This window comes from Artemia sp. Qi Xiang Cuo, chromosome 8, assembly GCF_049724085.1.
Source record: "Artemia sp. Qi Xiang Cuo chromosome 8, ASM4972408v1, whole genome shotgun sequence".
Classification (NCBI taxonomy): Eukaryota; Metazoa; Arthropoda; class Branchiopoda; order Anostraca; family Artemiidae; genus Artemia; species Artemia sp. Qi Xiang Cuo.
In genome coordinates this window covers 30,027,164-30,046,080 of record NC_142801.1, presented here as the reverse complement: position 1 = coordinate 30,046,080, position 18,917 = coordinate 30,027,164, and the positions used below count along the sequence as shown (strand labels likewise).

General features: G+C 33.6%; 1 protein-coding gene across 5 annotated transcripts in view; it reads left to right on the top strand.

Annotated features, from left to right (window-relative positions):
* Positions 1–18,917, top strand: part of LOC148949317 (retinol dehydrogenase 13-like) — a 79,146-nt gene that overhangs the window by 6,333 nt on the left and 53,896 nt on the right. The window lies entirely within an intron of this gene.

Sequence of the window (18,917 nt, the reverse complement as noted above, 5' to 3'; positions counted from 1 at the left end):
CAGAGGGCTTGCTTACATATTAGCGGCGGTGGTAATATAAGGAAAGGATTTTTGCCAAAGTTTTATTAGTCTGTGAATAGAATTCAAAGGAGTGAGAAGAAGAACAGTTTGACTTTACTCATTTGGATATAAATTTGTGTTGATGGCGATGAGTGGAATGTTTACCCTATTAGAAGTTGATAGTGGAGTTGATGATAATAGTACAAGAGCACCAAGCATTGCGGTGGAAATCACAAAAGGATCACGGCTTTGTCTGGAATGGGATGCAGTATATGCAAGATATGTGATATCCTTGAGCAAATTTAAAATGGAGGATCAATTATGTTTCGCCGCTAAAGTTGATATAGCACATGTGAATAGACTTCAATGTGCTTTAAGTTCATTGGTGAAACATATTGAAGACAATAAACAGTATCGCTAATTGTACACGCTTAGTATTATTGTTGTTATAATTATTCAATAAAATTGTTTCGAAATCGAAAATGTTCCCTTTCTTTTCTGGTTAGGTTAGGCTAATGAATCAGGGTCAGTCTAGAGTGTTACCAAATGATTTACCAGCACTAGTGGTTCACGTCAGTTGCCTATACACCGAAGAAGAAGAAATCTAAAGTGAAGATTTAAAGACATTATTGTATATATATGCATTTTATCAATAAATAAATTAACAAAAAACAATATTCAAATATTTATTCTATTGTGATATTTACCACTGTTTTTATGTATTCAATCGCATTTTATCAATAAACAAATTAACAAAAAACAATATTCAAATATTTCTTCTATTGTGATATTTACCACTGTTTTTATGTGTTCTATCTCAGGAGGTTCAATTATTTGAACCTCCTCCTCCACAGGCATGATATTTATGAGAGAGGGTGTCTCCTCAGATTGAGACACCTCCGCATATAAATCAGCTCGCACTCGAAGTCTAGGGTTCGGTAGTCGATCCGAAGACCCATGACGCAATAGATCCTCCGATCTACATGTACATAGGAGGAGCTCTTCCTCCTCCTCAGGTGTAATCTCGATGTCGTCATTCCCATTACAAGTAGCTAGAAGCTCTTCCTCCTCCTCCATAGTAAGCCCCCACACATGCCACATCCTAAAAAAGATTGAGAACACTATGATGTAAATATACATACAAATTTAAACAATGTTGTGGGAGAATGGTTCTTGGAAATTTTCGGTGGGTTTCAATTACTGAAAAAAAAAAAAAAAAAAAAAAAAAAAATTTTTACTTCGTTTGACAAATTACTAAATTTTAATGTTTTCTTTAGTTTAAAAAATGTTTTTGTCAGTCACCATCTTTTAATCATTCACAAACAATACTGAAGAAAACCAGTTCACACTGTTTATCGATGCTAAATTATTAAGAAGGCTATTATTTCTTTTGAAATATACTTTTTGCATTTTTTAATTTTCATGTTTATGATTTTAAATTGATGAAGAATTTAAAAACAACTTCAACTAGTTATTTTTTTGTTCGATATAGATGAAAGGTTCATTATCTCAGTTAAACTAAGAGGTTACTTTCTGTAAACTTATATCTAGTGATGAATTTTTCAACTAAAAGTAGAGAGCTGCTAGAATAAATAAAAAAAATCCTGAATTTATGCACATTTTTAACTAGCTAGGGCTAAATTTGTGAAAAAATTCAACTGAAAGTAAGAAGCAACATCAAAGTTTATAAACGAACAGAAATCATTACGTATAAGAAAAGCTCACCCCCCTCCTCAAGACATCACTCTTTACACAACTTTTTTTTAGAATTTTTTGAAAATCAGTCAAATTTTCTCAGGCTCGTAGCCTTTGATGGGTAATATTAAACTTAATGAAATTTATATATTTGGAATCAGCGTAATTAGTCAATCGTTTTAATATATCCTTTGGTATCAAAATTCCGTTTTTTTTAGTTTAGGTTAGTATTGAGCCGAGTCGCTCCTTACTTAAAGTTCGTTACAAATAACTATTTGATGCAGATAGTTGGGCCAAATTAAACGCCAGTAGAACTTTAAAGTGCTCAATTGAGCTGAAGCAACATACTTTGCATTTAGGGTTTCAGAATGGTCTTGAAAGAGTCAGTATTTTTTAGTGGGGAAATGGTAATCATTTATTAAATTTCATATTTCAACTGAAAAGTGTACATTTAATTCTAAATAACTTGAACAGAAAGATGAGTTTAAGAAAAAAGACTTAATAAAAACAAAGTATGGCGTTATTTGTAACCCTTTGGTCTTTTTAGGACACCCTGCACATAGCTATAAAAATAATGATAACAAAGAAAAGAAAGACCGACGGAAAGATAAAAAAGAAAAGGACAGACTGAGAAAACTTGTGGTAAAACTACAACCCTCCTAGAACTTTGTCGCAAAACTGTTTTTTTACATATTAGTTATATATATATATAGAGTAAGGTTATCATCAGAGACTTCTGTACATGAATAGTTCATATAGAATAGATCACGCCTTAGAGTGTCATCAGTCCTCAGCCAAGTTTTCTATCAAAGATAAAAAAAAAATTTCGTAGAAGTTAGCTGTGTAATTTTTTTTTCTTAAGAAATCAACATTTCCTTTTTTTTTAACCATGCTATTTAAATAAATTCATTCTTCTAATTTTTATTTATTTAACAAATCAATATTTATAACAGTTTTTAAATATATAATGTCAGGTTCATTTACTACTATATCTAGGAGAGGAGGCATGTCCTCAAATAAATCCTCTCGTACTCTTATGTTATTCCTCGAAGAGAGCAAACCATCAAGCAACCTCTCATCATCTTCTATACAGAGTCGGCCTGAAGGTCCCCTTCTCACCAAATCATCTGAAGTATATGATAGTCCATCTTCTGTATAATGGATCTCCATTACATCATCATCATCATCTATACTTTCAATTTTGGGTTCACACAAAAGAAGCTCCTCACTTTCCGTGAGCTCCCGCTCGGTCTGTTTATCCTAAAAAGGTCGAGAACACTATGATTAAAAAAACTCAATGGAATGGTATGGTCTTCTTGAATATACTGAGGGGGTGTTCTATAAATTTAATAAACAGGGTTACTTAATATTTTTTATTATATCCATAATTTTCATGTCTAAAATTCATCAATTAAGTGGATATAGTTTTTTACATACGGAACGAGATTTATTGTCCTTGATAAAAGCCAGTATGAGATTTAATGTCTTTGGTAAAAACCTCTATGAGATTCAATGTCCTTGGTGAAAACCTGTATGAGTTTTAAAGTCCTTGGTAAAAGCCTGTACGAGATTTAATGTCCTTGGTAAAAGCCCGGACGTGATTTAATGTTCAATTTCTGAAAAAAAGGGGGGAGAGGTCGCCACCGAGGGAGTGTCCAATCCACCGTACGGTTTATATCAACCCTGTCACAACCCATGGTGCATTTTTCAGCAAAAATATCAAAACATACAAAGGGAAAATTCTTGTTCCCACCCACCCCACGCGAGGTGGGGGAGTTTGGGCAGTATTGTCTCGTCCCAGCGACGGAATCCGATCATCCGAACGCGATTCAGGTTGTTTGCTCACTGTTGAATCATTCCGAGGAGATGGAATCCGGGCTTCGGCTAGATGATAAAACAGGCTAAAAACGGTCTCACTCGAGATAATGTAAAGGTAGTAATAATAAGAAAATTATCTTTGAGTTTCTACAGCCACACTCTAACGTCAGAGCATCCATCTGTGAGAAGAGTAGATGTCCAAACTGATAAAAAAGTATACTTATGGTCCAGAGCGGAATGGCGCTACGACACTCTTTTCACGCTAGCACCAGCTCTCCACAAAACCTCCCCCCCCCCCTTTGAAAACAGAGAACACTACCATTTTTTCTTTACTATTGTTAGATACTCTAAACAGTTCACCTCACAATGTTACACTATAAATACTCTAAGACATCGCCTCTCATCATCCCACCCCTCCAAAAACACTTTTCCAACATTTCTCGCTAAAAATTTTAGTTTCAAGTCATTCATTCGGGCTTTCGCAAGCAATTCAGCCCACCGTGTAGCACTATAACTACTCTAAGACATCCCTCTGCCACCACCACATCCCCCAACCACAAATTTTTCTTAGAAATAATATTCTTCCCACTCCAATACATGATAATTTTACTAGTACTAACAACTCACTGCACTACTAAGCCATCTGAGCTCAACAAAAGTACGTATTATCGAAAAAATATTAGAAAATTTATAGATTTTAGTACAAATAGTTGCAAAAAACATGAAAATAGAACTACTACTAGCAACTCACTACAAGATAAGGACACCTGAGGTCAATACAACTACGTTTTATCATGAAAAATGTCTGAAAATGTTGAAGGTATAGTAAGAAAGGATTGCAAAAACATGATAATATTACTATTACTAACAACTTACTACTCCACTAAGCCATCTGAGTTCAACAAAAGTATGTTTTATCAATAAAATATTAGAAAATTTATAGATTTTAGTACAAATAGTTGCAAAAAACATGAAAATAGAACTACTACTAGCAACTCACTTCCAGCTAAGGACACATGAGGCCAATACAACTACGTTTTATCATGACAATATCTAAAAATGGTGAAGGTCTAGTAAGAATGGCTTGCAAACATATGATAATACTACTAGTACTAACAACTTATACGGAGTTCTGAAAGTGGAAGTTTATTAAATTATTAAGAAGGCTATTATTTCTTTGAAATATGCATTTACACAACAATTTCCATGTTTTTGATTTTATAGAGGTCTTTATTCTACAAAGTTCAGGGAAGGTCTGACAATTTCATACGAGCAAAAATTCATTCAATATGAAACTAGCCTATATTTCGGCTCTCCACCAAAACAGGTAATTAACCTTTTTCAATTCACACAGAATTATGAAGTACAATCTCAGGATATAAATATCACAATGTGAAAATAAAAAAAGAAAAATGATAAACCAACACACCGGCCAGAGAGAGATGGCCAAATTATATCAAAGCCTTATAAGCTAATCTAAATTTTACTCATTTGAGTAAGGGAAACAACCCCTTCTTCAATAGCAGAGCTAAAAAAAGCTAACTGAAGAAGGGTTCTAGGCGCTTATCCCCCGGGAAATTTTTTTTCAAATCTTGCCATACTTATCCGTTTGATTAGACCCTCTCTTATCAGTATAATTCGATTCGAGTACCAGTTTATTCGAACAGCAAACATTCTTTCTAGTCTTTAGACTTTTCAAGCATAATAAACTTGATAACGGTATGTAATTTGTAGGATCGGTGGTGTTTTCCTTCAAAAACTTTCTCGTACAGCTAACCGTTGATGTAAAACTATAAAACTAATTTGTATCAAGTATTTGCAATTAAAATAGAAAGTTAATTGTGTGGAAATGTGCTATCTAAAACAGACCCAGATGGGCAGAATTCACATTTTAGAGACAAAAAGTGCACATAAAAAAGCAAATATAATAGCAATTTAAAATCTCCCTTCCCCCCAAACTCAAAAATTTCTGGGGGGGGGACATATTTTAATTGTATTTTGAATATTTTCCTTTGGAAAACACACCGAAAAGCCATATTAAGGACTAAATCTTCTAGATTTTAACTGAAAATTACCTTTTTGCCAACGCTTTATAATTAACGGAACATAGTTCATTGTATTTCATATTTTTTTGGCTGGAAAAAAAATGAAAGGTCATATTATTTGAACTTAAATCAAACATCGGAGAGCATACATTTGAAGAACTATCCATTATTTATATATATTGTTCTATATTTCAGCTTATACTGATTTTTAAAACTTCGGAACCCTGAAATATACTGACCTAACGGATATCTATTTGCGAAAATCGTACAAGGTGACGCTCTTAGAACAATAATTACCCTTCTATCTATCACTTAATACTCGCGGTGATTACCACATATCACTCACGGGGAAAAGATTCAAAACAATACTTCTTACATCATATAGTCTAATTGCAGATTAAAACCTGAAAAGAACAGAAACACATAAAAATAAGAAAAAAAGGGGGATTGCAACCAATCATATGCAGAGCGCTAGTGCTCTCTAAGTAAAAAATGATGTGGGACACAACATGTTGTTTTGGTTTTTTCTACATAGCCGGGCACTTCATATAGAAGGAGTCGTCACAGAAATTTTGAAAAAGTCTCATTTTTTGGAAATTAAAGTGGCTAATGCCCAATTCACAGGAGGGGGCGTGAAAACTAGAGTTTTTAACTATGATATACAAGACTAGAAGTAAAAGTCTAGGAGTTTACGACTCCACTCAAACCTCCCACTTTGCTCTTTAACTACCCCCCACCCCTTCCCCACCCCTCCCAATGAAAAGAGGATTTTTATATCCCCCCCCCCCAAACACAAAATTTCTAGGAACGTATTTTCATCATATTTAAATATTTTCGCTGGAAAACCTGCATGCCGAAGCGCCAGTGCTACCTAAGTAAAGAACGATGTGGGCACAATATGTTGTTTTTGGTTTTTCTTCATAGCCAGGGCACTTCGTATAGAAGGAATCGTCACAGAAACTTTGAAAAGGGCTCATTTCATTGGAAATTAAAGTGGATAGTGACCAATTCACAGGAGGGGGCGTGAACACTATGGTTTTTAACTATGATATGCAAGACCAGGAAGAAAAGTCTTTAGGATTGAGGCTGCCCAACGCTTAAACCATCACTCTTTAACTCCCCCCCCCCCTAAAGTTGAAGTTTAGTGTAATCTATCATAACCACAAAAATCCATAATATTGCAAAGAAATAGCAAAACCATAGGTTAGGCTAGGTTAGGTTAGTTTAGAAGTTAGTTTTCTCCACATTTAGGTTAGTTTAGATTAGGTTAGCTTATCATGAGCTCCCCCTAAAGTTGAAGTTTAGTCTAAACTAGCATAACCACAAAATTAAACAATATTGCATAGAAATACCAAAACCATAGGTTAGGCTAGGTCAGGTTAGGTTAGAAGTTAGGTTTCTCCACGTTTAAGTTAGGTTAGATTAGGTTAGCTTATCATGTGCGCTCATGATAAGCTAACCTAATCTAACCTAACTTAAACGTGGAGAAACATAACTTCTAACCTGACTCTGTATACATAACTTCAGGCCGACTCTGTATAGAAGATGATGAGAGGTTGCTTGATGGTTTGCCCTCTTCGAGGAATAACATAAGAGTACGAGAGGATTTATTTGAGGACATGCCTCCTCTCCTAGATATAGTAGTAAATGAACCTGACATTATATATTTAAAAACTGTTATAAATATTGATTTGTTAAAGAAATAAAAATTAGAAGAATGAATTTATTTAAATAGCATGGTTAAAAAAAAAGTAAATGTTGATTTCTTAAGAAAAAAAAAATTACACAGCTAACTTCTACGAAATTTTTTTTTATCTTTAATAGAAAACTTGGCTGAGGACTGATGACACTCTAAGGCGTGATCTATTCTATCTGAACTATTCATGTACAGAAGTCTCTGATGATAACATTACTCTATATATATATATAACTAATATGTGAAAAACCAGTTTTGCGGCAAAGTTCTAGGAGGGTTGTAGTTTTACCACAAGTTTTCTCAGTCTGTCCTTTTCTTTTTTATCTTTCCATCTGTCTTTCTTTTCTTTGTTATCAATATTTTTATAGCTATGTACAGGGTGTCCTAAAAAGACCAAAGGGTTACAAATAACGCCATACTTTGTTTTTATTAAGTCTTTTTTCTTAAACTCATCTTTCTGTTCAAGTTATTTAGAATTAAATATACACTTTTCAGTTGAAATATGAAATTTAATAAATGATTACCATTTCCCCACTAAAAAATACTGACTCTTTCAAGACCATTCTTAAACCCTAAATGCAAAGTATGTTGCTTCAGCTCAATTGAGCACTTTAAAGTTCTACTGGCGTTTAATGTAGCCCAACAATCTACATCAAAGAGTTCTTGGTAACGAACTGTAAGTAAGGAGCGACTCGGCTCAATACTAAAATAAACTGAAAAAACGGAATTTTGATACCAATGGATATATTAAAACGATTGACTAATTACGCTGATTCCAAATATATAAATTTCATTAAGTTTAATATTACCCATCAAAGGCTACGAGCCTGAGAAAATTTGACTGATTTTCAAAAAATTCTAAAAAAAAGTTGTGTAAAGAGTGATGTCTTGAGGAGGGGGGTGAGCTTTTCTTATACGTAATGATTTCTGTTCGTTTATAAACTTTGATGTTGCTTCTTACTTTCAGTTGAATTTTTTCACAAATTTAGCCCTAGCTAGTTAAAACTGTGCATAAATTCAGGATTTTTTTTATTTAGTCTAGCAGCTCTCTACTTTTAGTTGAAAAATTCATCACTAGATATAAGTTTACAGAAAGTAACCTCTTAGTTTAACTGAGGTAATGAACCTTTCATCTATGTCGAACAAAAAAATAACTAGTTGAAGTTGTGTTTAAATTCTTCATCAATTTAAAATCATAAACATGAAAATTAAAAATGTAAAAAGTATATTTCAAAAGAAATAATAGCCTTCTTAATAATTTAACATCGATAAACAGTGTGAACTGGTTTTCTTCAGCATTGTTTGTGAATGATTAAAAGATGGTGACTGACAAAAACATTTTTGAAACTAAACAAAACCTTAAAATTTAGTAAATTGTCAAACGAAGTCAATTTTTTTTTTTTTTTTTTCAGAAATTGAAACCCACCGAAAATTTCCAAGAACCATTCTCCCACAACATTTTTTAAATTTTTATTTATATTTACATCATAGTGTTCTCAATCTTTTTTAGGATGTGGCATGTGTGGGGGCTTACTATGGAGGAGGAGGAAGAGCTTCTAGCTACTTGTAATGGGAATGACGACATCGAGATTACACCTGAGGAGGAGGAAGAGCTCCTCCTATGTACATGTAGATCGGAGGATCTATTGCGTCATGGGTCTTCGGATCGACTACCGAACCCTAGACTTCGAGTGCGAGCTGATTTATATGCGGAGGTGTCTCAATCTGAGGAGACACCCTCTCTCATAAATATCATGCCTGTGGAGGAGGAGGTTCAAATAATTGAACCTCTTGAGATAGAATACATAAAAACAGTGGTAAATATCATAATAGAATAAATATTTGAATATTGTTTTTTGTTAATTTGTTTATTGATAAAATGCGATAGAATACATAAAAACAGTGGTAAATATCACAATAGAATAAATATTTGAATATCGTTTTTTGTTAATTTATTTATTGATAAAATGCATATATATACAATAATGTCTTTAAATCTTCACTTTAGATTTCTTCTTCTTCGGTGTATAGGCAACTGACGTGAACCACTAGTGCTGGTAAATCATTTGGATTCACTCTAGACTGACCCTGATTCGTTAGCCTAACCTAACCAGAAAAGAAAGGGAACATTTTCGATTTCGAAACAATTTTATTGAATAATTATAACAATAATACTAAGCGTGTACAATTAGCGATACTGTTTATTGTCTTCAATATGTTTCACCAATGCACTTAAAGCACATTGAAGTCTATTCACATGGGCTATATCAACTTTATCGTCAAAACATAATTGATCTTCCATTTGAAATTTGCTGAAGGATATCACATATCTTGCATATACTGCATCCCATTCCAGACAAAGCCGTGAAACTTTTGTGATTTCCACCGCAATGTTTGGTGCTCTTGTACTATTATCATCAACTCCACTATCAACTTCTAATAGGGTAAACATTCCACTCATCGCCATCAACACAAATATATATCCAAATGAGTAAAGTCAAGCTGTTCTTCTTCTCACTCCTTTGAATTCTATTCACAGACTAATAGAACTTTAGCAAAAAACCCTTTCCATATATTCCCCCCGCCGCTAATATGTAAGCATGCCCTCTGATTGGCTGAGAAAGGATATGTAACCGACTCGCTGATTAGCTGAGAAATGATATGTATCCAGCCCTCTGATTGGCTGAGAAGGAAACACCTGATCTAACTGTATCCTGGAAACTCATAACATTTGCCTCGAGCAACAAAAACAACAACATCAAATGCTGTTTCCTATTTTTGGACACCATGACATTCGCCTCTAGCATGTACATGTCCAAAACAACAACAAATGCTGTTTTCTATTTCTGGAAACTCATAACATACGCTGAGAGCGTACACTTACAACAACAACAACATCGACCTTGACATTCGCTGAGAGCGTGCACTTACAACAACAATAACAAATAACTCGGCCTTGACATTCGCTGAAAGCGTGCACTTACAACAAGAACAAAATTGACCATGGAAAAAAGAGGTCATTGACCCCATTAACCACGTGTTCTCCCTAGGGACTCTATGCCCAAATTTGGTGTTAAAAAAGTTGTAGGTGGCAGCAGGGTGTTCGTTCTGTAGTCAATAAGGCCCTTCTACTTTCGGCCACGTTGAAGACCAAGTCATCCATAAATTACGTCCACATTTACAATAATTCCTGTCTTTCCACCTGATTTTTTTTAGTAAAATTATTATTAAGAACTTATTCAACAAAACTACTGTTCATCAAATATTTTGGCTGAATAATCAAATAGGGTCCAAAATTTTACGTATAATCTAATATTTGAATTCTCAAGCAGAAAACTGAAAAGGCGGGAAGCTACCAATCAATTTACATGTACTGGTACTTACAATTTAATAGCAATAGAAGTAGTGGGGGCATAACGATTTTAGCAATGCCCATAGTAGATTCCCATAGGATTTTAACAACGCCCATAGCAGATTCTCATAGGATTCTACAACATGTCCTGTTTCCATGACCAGGTGGTTCCGTGACCGTGACCAGGTGGTTTACCTACGTAATATGGATGACACAATCTTTGCTCAGTATTAGAAAAGAGTTCAGTGTGTCAACATCGAGGATACTGTAATGGATACTTTTACACTATTGGATATTGAAAGCACTAGCGGAATGGAGCCTAGGGTGCCTTAAGTAGCAGTGGACATTACGAGGGGTTGCCGAATAACCATAGAATGGGACAAGATGATTCAGGGATATGTTTTATCATTATGCTAATCCAAGTCGGAAGAACAATAATGTTTTGCAGCAAAAGTGAATATTGTGCATAAGCAGAGATTACAAGACGGATTAAATGCATTAGTGAAATTTATGGAAGAAAACAATCTGAAGCAATCAATAAAAAAGGTGTAAGTTTGTTACTAGCGGAGTTCTTAGTCTATAATTCGTAGTGAGAGTGTCAGGATTAAAGATGACTGGATTTGAGAACCAAAAATCTTACAGAATCTAGTAAAATTGGAAAAGTGGTTAATTTTAGATGATAATTTTCTAGTTATCTTTTCAAAAAAAAATATTTCATTAAGGAATGCTTAAAGATATAATGGGAACTGACTATTGCATGAAACTCTTACATCACCGCCCAGCTGCATTTACTCAATTATAGATATATTAATTGAGACAAGAAAAAATAACATAGTGATTTTGCGTTTAACCACTACTTAGATGGCTGTTTTGTAAGACAACAAGAAATCGTGTCTAAACAAGTTTTGTGACATCACTCCTCCTAGAAGACATTCATTTTATTGATCGTGAGTCAGTTTCTTTTTGGAAGTGAGACAGTCAACATCGAAAAATATTTTACGCATGTCTATTATGCTTGTATACATTGGGCAGCTGGTCATCCTGTGAGAATTGTACCTTTGCTGATGATTATAATGGAAAATGTACATTATGCAATCCATGTAAATTGCATAGGGGATATGCTGTGCAAATTAAAGAATGTAATTCCTGTCTTGAATAGATTTGAGGCTCATACTAGAGGATTCATATGCTCTAATTGTAACTACGATTAATGTGATCAATGGGAAAATATTTACCCTGGCATGATTGCAAAAAAACCTGAACTTGATTTCTGTTTGTTTATTTTAAGAGACTGGTATTGTCGTGGATTTAATTTTTTTTTTTAAAAAGAAGAGCCTGGTCTACGCTTCAACTACTGGAATAATAAAACAGTGGTTTTTGCGTTATTGCTGTGAAGATACCGGTTACTATGATTAAAATCTACAGACTTTTATTTGGCCGTTACAGAAAGTGACTCCTCATATGGGAATTTTGTGTGTGACATTCCTTCAAATAAGCAAATTGAAACACGTGAATTTTATAATATGTATAAAAATAGTATTGTTGACTTTACAAAAGATTTAATAAAAATGAAGTTACAATATATTGTAGAAAATGTGACCTGGACTTTGAATGCGAAGATAAATACAAGCTAAATCCTGACGAGCTGCTACCACTTACTGTTTCTGATGACTACCTATACGTAAAAGAAGAAATCTAAAATGACACAGTGTTTTTTGTACATTCAATTTTTTAATTATTAAACAAATTTACATACATTTTTAAAGCATTTCACTCTTAGGGCACCGAAATTTATATTATATAGGTAGGACAAAGTATTTTCAACAAGAAAGTCGTTCAATCGTCGATTGTCATAATAAATGTTGAAGGATTCACTGTAGGTAAGTCCGTGACATCGGAAAACAAAATATAATAGTGTATGAAAACCAAAGCTTTTGGCTGATCAATCTTGTACCCACTTCCAATATTGCAATAATAGATTTTCCACTTTGTTCCAGAAATTTTTCAATGTGAAGTGTGTAGAACATATACGGTAGGCCAACAGGGTAAAAAAATCAATATTCTTTCTTGTTTGTAGGATGCACAGCCAATTTACATTTGATGGGCTTCTGTTAACAACGATAAGGGTATTGTTTACACTTTAAATAAGCTTGAAGAAATGCGATGGTATGCAATTGGATTTGTATATGGATATGTAAGGATCCAAATTGAATGGATTGATTATTTCATTCGTCTTCACGGTACCAAGTCTAATAGAACACTACCATCGGGGGTAATTTCCTATAGGTTTCAAATTGATTTAGCGAGGTTAAGGCAATACTTTCCTCCAAAGTCTCGACAAAGGTACACTCTAAACTTATCCGTTCGGAAAATAATCATATCTTGAATACCAGACAAAGCCAATACAATGCTACCATTAGTTTTCGGAAACCTTTCTTTGGTTACACCGTTTTCAAATAATTGCGAATTTCGATCTAGTAATTGCATTGTCAATTCGTATAAGGTCAAAAATTATACAAGAAAAACGGGTTTTTTCTATAAAGCAGTGAATACAAACACTAAATTAAACAAAAATACTCCGAATATTTCGGCCCCACACCCGGGAGCCTTTCTCAACGGAAAAAAATGAAACAAAAAAAAGTTCCTTTTTAAAAAACCTTAACTTACATCAACATAAAAACATACTAAACAAACAAAAGAAAAAAAAATAAATAAATAGGAAAACAAAACTCATATATTAAATAAACACTTCCATTCACTGGTGTATAAACAAAATCGAATGTTTATATTGATTGGAACACGCCTTCTCACAGTATATAAATGGAAATCTATCAAAAAATTCAAATATATTTATACTTAAACTAAAACAATAAAGGTCAGCTAACCCCCGGCCCATAACCCCTAATTAGATCTCACAAGTTCATCACCCAATGTTTGAATTATAAATTGAACAGATTCGTTTGCTTGCAAGCTTAGCTGCAGTTCGTTTACCTTTCCCAGCTTTTAACCCAGTCTGACCTTGGTCCGCAAGGTCATTTTTCGTATCAGAACTATTATCAAAATCAGTATTGGTTGAAAATCTTACCTGCTTTTTAATTAAACTATTATAAATCGAATTGATCCTAAAATCCCCTTCATCTCTATTGATACTAATACCTCCATATATTATCTTTTTTGTTTCTATAATTTCCCTGAAGCCTTGTAAAAGTCCTACAGACGTATCTACTATTTTTGTTTGATCAAATAAAATACTGTGATGAGGAAAATTATAAAGATATTCTGCAACAGCTGACTTAAACGTTTCTGGTGTTTTGTTTTGTTTTAGAGAGTAATCTATGGCATTCTTGTGTTGCTGTAGCCTATTTTCTAAAATCTGTTGTGTTCTTCCCACATAAAATTTACCACAAGAGCATGGAATTTTGTATACTCCCTTTTGCATATTTCTTGGTACCTTGTCTTTTCCATTATTTAGCAAAGAGCTTATAGTTTGGTCTGATTTAAATGCTGTATTTACATTATGTTTTTTAAATTCTCTTCTTAATTTTTGTGACAATATTGGGATAAAAGGCAAAGTTATGTAATTTGTTTCTTCAATTGACCCATCTTCTTCTAATATTTTTGGTTCCGTCAACTTTTTTTCCTTTTTTCAATTATTTGAGAAATCAAATTTACCGGATAGCCATTACCTACTAGAATATCCTTAATAAAAATTAATTCATTGCTTATGTATTCTGGTGATGCTAATTTTAATACCCTATCAACTAAAGAAATAACCACACCCCTTTTTACCTGGATCGGATGATTTGATGCGAAAGACAAGTAACGGTTGATGTTAGTCGGTCTGCTGTAAATTTATAACGCTAGTCGATTATTATGTATATGAATCCAAATCCGTAGACGCGTTAAGTTCTTCTCCGTTTCCTTTTCAACTGTAAGAGCTATCCACCGTCCCAGATTGTGTATCTGTTCCAAAAACCTCCGGTCTGTGATTCCCCGTAATTCCAAATAGCTAAAACATCGTCCATATATCTGCCCCAAAATTTAGGTTTAAAAAAATATGTTTCTATAGCTAAATTTTCTACATTCTCTACATAAATATTTGCTAACAACGGACTTAAAGGCCCTCCCATTGCCAATCCGCTAATTTGATGGTAAAAATTATCTCTAAACGTGAAGTAATTAGTATACCTGCTAGTTATTCTGACTAAATTTAATATAATTTCCAGTTCAATTCCCAAAGATGATTCTTCTATCTCAGTTTTACGTTCCTCGAGTTTTTTGGATAAAATACTAATTGATTTATCAAAAGGAATATACGTAAACATTGATTTTATATCAAAACTGAACAATCTAGATTCTTCTGATATTTCTACACTTATAAGTTTATCATTTAAAAATTCCGAGTTTTTTATATATGAATCTTGGAGGTATAATAAAGGTTTAAGTGCCATTGCTGCCCATTTCTCGATTTTTACCGTTGGTGAATTGGTTGTTGAAACAATAGGTCTTAAAGGGATACCTATTTGATGTATTTTTGGCAAACCATATATTCTCGGGCTAACTGATCCCCTTGGAGAGAACTTGTAATACATCTGGGGTGTGATACTTCCATTTGTTTTAAGGTCTTCTAAATCCTTTCTTAATGTTTTAACATACAATTCAGTTGGTTCTGAGTTAAGTTTTTTAAATGTTGAAGTATCCCTTAGAATTGTTTCTATTTTACTATCATAATCATCTTTTTCTAGGATTACTACCGTATTGCTCTTATCCACTTTCGTTATTCTTAGAGAATCATCTTTTTTTAAATATTTTAAAACTTTTATATCTTTGTTCTTAACGTTTTCTTGATAACTACCAAAATTTGTTAAAATATTCACGACCCCTAGTCTTAACTCATCTACATTATTTATATCTTTTGGGAACTTATGTATTCCTGTTTCAATCTTTGAAATAATTTCCTCTATCGTTACATTTTTAGGATTTAGTCCAAATTTTATACCTCTTTCAAGGAATTCCTTTTGTTCTTTGGTTAACTCCTTTTTGCTTAAATTAATCACCCCAAGGCCTGGGAAATGATTAGGCTTATGCATTGATAGTTTTTGTTTTTCTTGTTCCCTTTATAACTGCAAAAAATTTTGGCTTAGTCTTTCCCTAGATAATCTTAGAACATGTTCAAAAAAATTTTTGAAAACTGATATAATTTGTTGAAAATCATGTGAATTAAAAAAATCACCAAGGCTATTTTTTTTAAAATCTATTTCTTTTACAATTTGTGAACTCTGGAAACATTTATCTTTCAGCACATGGTTTAAGTTTAGTAAATTTACTTTTCTCGTGTGCTTTTGTTCATTATATGTATTTAAATGATAATTAAAACAACGATTTTGGAATTATTTTATTTACTTTGCACTTTCCTAAACACTTTTTTTGTGTAATTATATAGGCATATTTTTTTTTGCTAAATTCAAAAATAATAAAATTGAATTGGTCTTTTGCCACCCGTAGGCTAGACGTAAATAATTTCTTAGACCACACTGCTTTTCCATTTACAAAAAATTAAACAATAGAAGTGGATTTTAATTTCTATAAAGCAGTGAATACAAACACTTAATTAAACAAAAATACTCCGAATATTTCGGCCCCACATCCGGGAGCCTTTCTCAACGAAAAAAAAATGAAACAAAAAAAAAGTTCTTTTTTAAAAAACCTTAACTTACATCAACATAAAAACATACTAAACAAACAAAAGAAAAAATATAAATAAATAGGAAAACAAAACTCACATATTAAATAAACACTTCCATTCACTGGCGTATAAACAAAATCGAATGTTTATATTGATTGGAACACGCCTTCTCACAGTATATAAATGGAAATCTATCAAAAAATGAAAATATATTTATACTTAAACTAAAACAATAAAGGTCAGCTAACCCCCGGCCCATAACCCCTAATTAGATCTCACAAGTTCATCACCCAATGTTTGAATTATAAATTGAACAGATTCGTTTGCTCGCAAGCTTAGCTGCAGTTCCTTTACCTTTCCCAGCATTTAACCCAGTCTGACCTTTGTCCGCAAGGTCATCTTTCGTATCAGAACTATTATTAAAATCAGTACTGGTTGAAAATCTTACCTGCTTTTTAATTAAACTATTATAAATCAAATTGATCCTAAAATCCCGTTCATCTCTATTGATGCTAATACCCCCATATATAATCTTTTTTATTTCTATCATTTCCCTGAAGCTTTGTAAAAGTCCTACAGACGTATCTACTATTTTGTTTGATCAAATAAAATACTGTGATGAGGAAAATTATAAAGATGTTCTGCAACAGCTGACTCAATCGTTTTTGGTGTATTATTTTGATTTAAACAGTAATCTATCGCGTTACCGTGCTGCTGGTGCCTATTTTCTAAAATCTCTTGTGTTCTTCCCACATACAATTTACCACGAGAGTATGGCATTGTGTACACTCTCTGTTGCATATTTCTCAGCACCGTGTTTTTCCCTATATTTAACAAAGAGCTTATAGTTTGTCCTGATTTAAATACTGCATTTTTATTATGTTTTTTTAATTCTCTTCTCAATTTTTGTGACAATATTGGGATAAAAGGCAAAGTTATGTAATTTGTTTCTTGAATTGACCCATCTTCTTCTAATATTTTTGGTTCCGTCAACTTTTTTTTCCTTTTTTCAATTATTTGAGAAATTACATTTACCGGATAGCCATTACCTACTAGAATATCCTTAATAAAAATTAGTTCATTGCTTATGTATTCTGGTGATGCTAACTTTAATACACTATCAACTAAAGAAATAACCACACCCCTTTTTATCTGGATCGGATGATTTGAAGCGAAAGACAAGTAACGGTTGTTATTAGTCGGTTTACGGTAAATTGAAAACGCTAGTTCGTTATTATTTCTATGGATCAAAATATTATTTCTATGGATATTATTTCTAAGGATTTCCATTTACTTTACATACAAGAGAAGAAGGTCCAGACAGTTCAAATATTTGTGGATAATCTACCCATGATCCAACAGCGCTAGCACTTTTCACAAAAGCCAAAGCGTTTTGAAGGAATTTTACCATTGATAAATGATGAATCAGTGTAGATATGCGTACACATAGCAACATGTCGTTGATTCTTGATTTATCTTGTTTGATGTTTTACACTTCCGGGCTGAGTTGACTGTTGAGCGATAAAATCTATCACACCCTTTTTAAACCTTTTCCACTTTGTTGTGATTTTAATGGCTCGCGAAGGGATTGTGCGCTGAACCAGAGATTTTATTAAACACTTTCTTGAAAAACCGTCCCAGAGCCCCAATCATGCAGTGTAGAGGACGCAAAATCCGTTGTAACTGGTCAATCCTCGCGAAGGGATTGTGCGCTGAACCAGAGATTTTATTAAACACTTTCTTGAAAAACCATCCCAGAGCCCCAATCATGCAGTGTAGAGGATGCAAAATCCGTTGTTACGGGTGAAATCTATTTTTTAGCCAGGGGTAGTGCAGAGCGAAACAGCTTAGCCATCCAATTTCCAAGACAGTAACCGGATATTGACAAACAACCCCTGTAATAGTCTATTCCAGGACCAAATTGTCGTGGTCCAAAAGTAGCAACATAGCAATCCATATCAGGACGAACAAAATGAGTTCTACTAGCCATCTGACTTAATGTGTCGAAAATGACATATAATCATGGCCTAACCTTTTGTTATTGCTAGAGGATCACCCAATTCACTTCTCAATGTTAAGTGACAGAGCTCCAAATACGAAGTTCTGACTGGAATGTATTGAAGGTCCTTTATATTGCATTCGATAATGTGTTCACTAGAGATTTCACTTAAAATTACGTAAAAGGGAGACATTGCTATTACCGACTCTTGATCTCTCGACAAAGGATAAATAAAGAAATATACAGTTGTTATATGCGAAGGCGGGTGTATAGTCTGGATAGATAGCTGCTTGCCACTGAAATTTTTGCTTTAATTATACGATCTTTAAAACCGAGATTCTTACGTAAATCCTCACCGAGGAAATTTTTTTCATTCACAAATGGAAGAATAAAGTCAACAAGAGCAACTTCATCCCTTCTCCATAGCCGGTTCCAAGTCCGCGTAGATAAAGGAGGAGGAGCCAACGGGGGAGGGGACCCGTCGGTTAATTAAATCCCCATGAAAAATCTATGAAGAAATGAATACTCCCAGAAATGCTGTGCCTACTACGGCGTCCCCGGTAAGCGACGCGATCCCGCTCCCTGGCTTTAAAAGTCGACAGCTTCATTTATCTTGGTTCAATAAT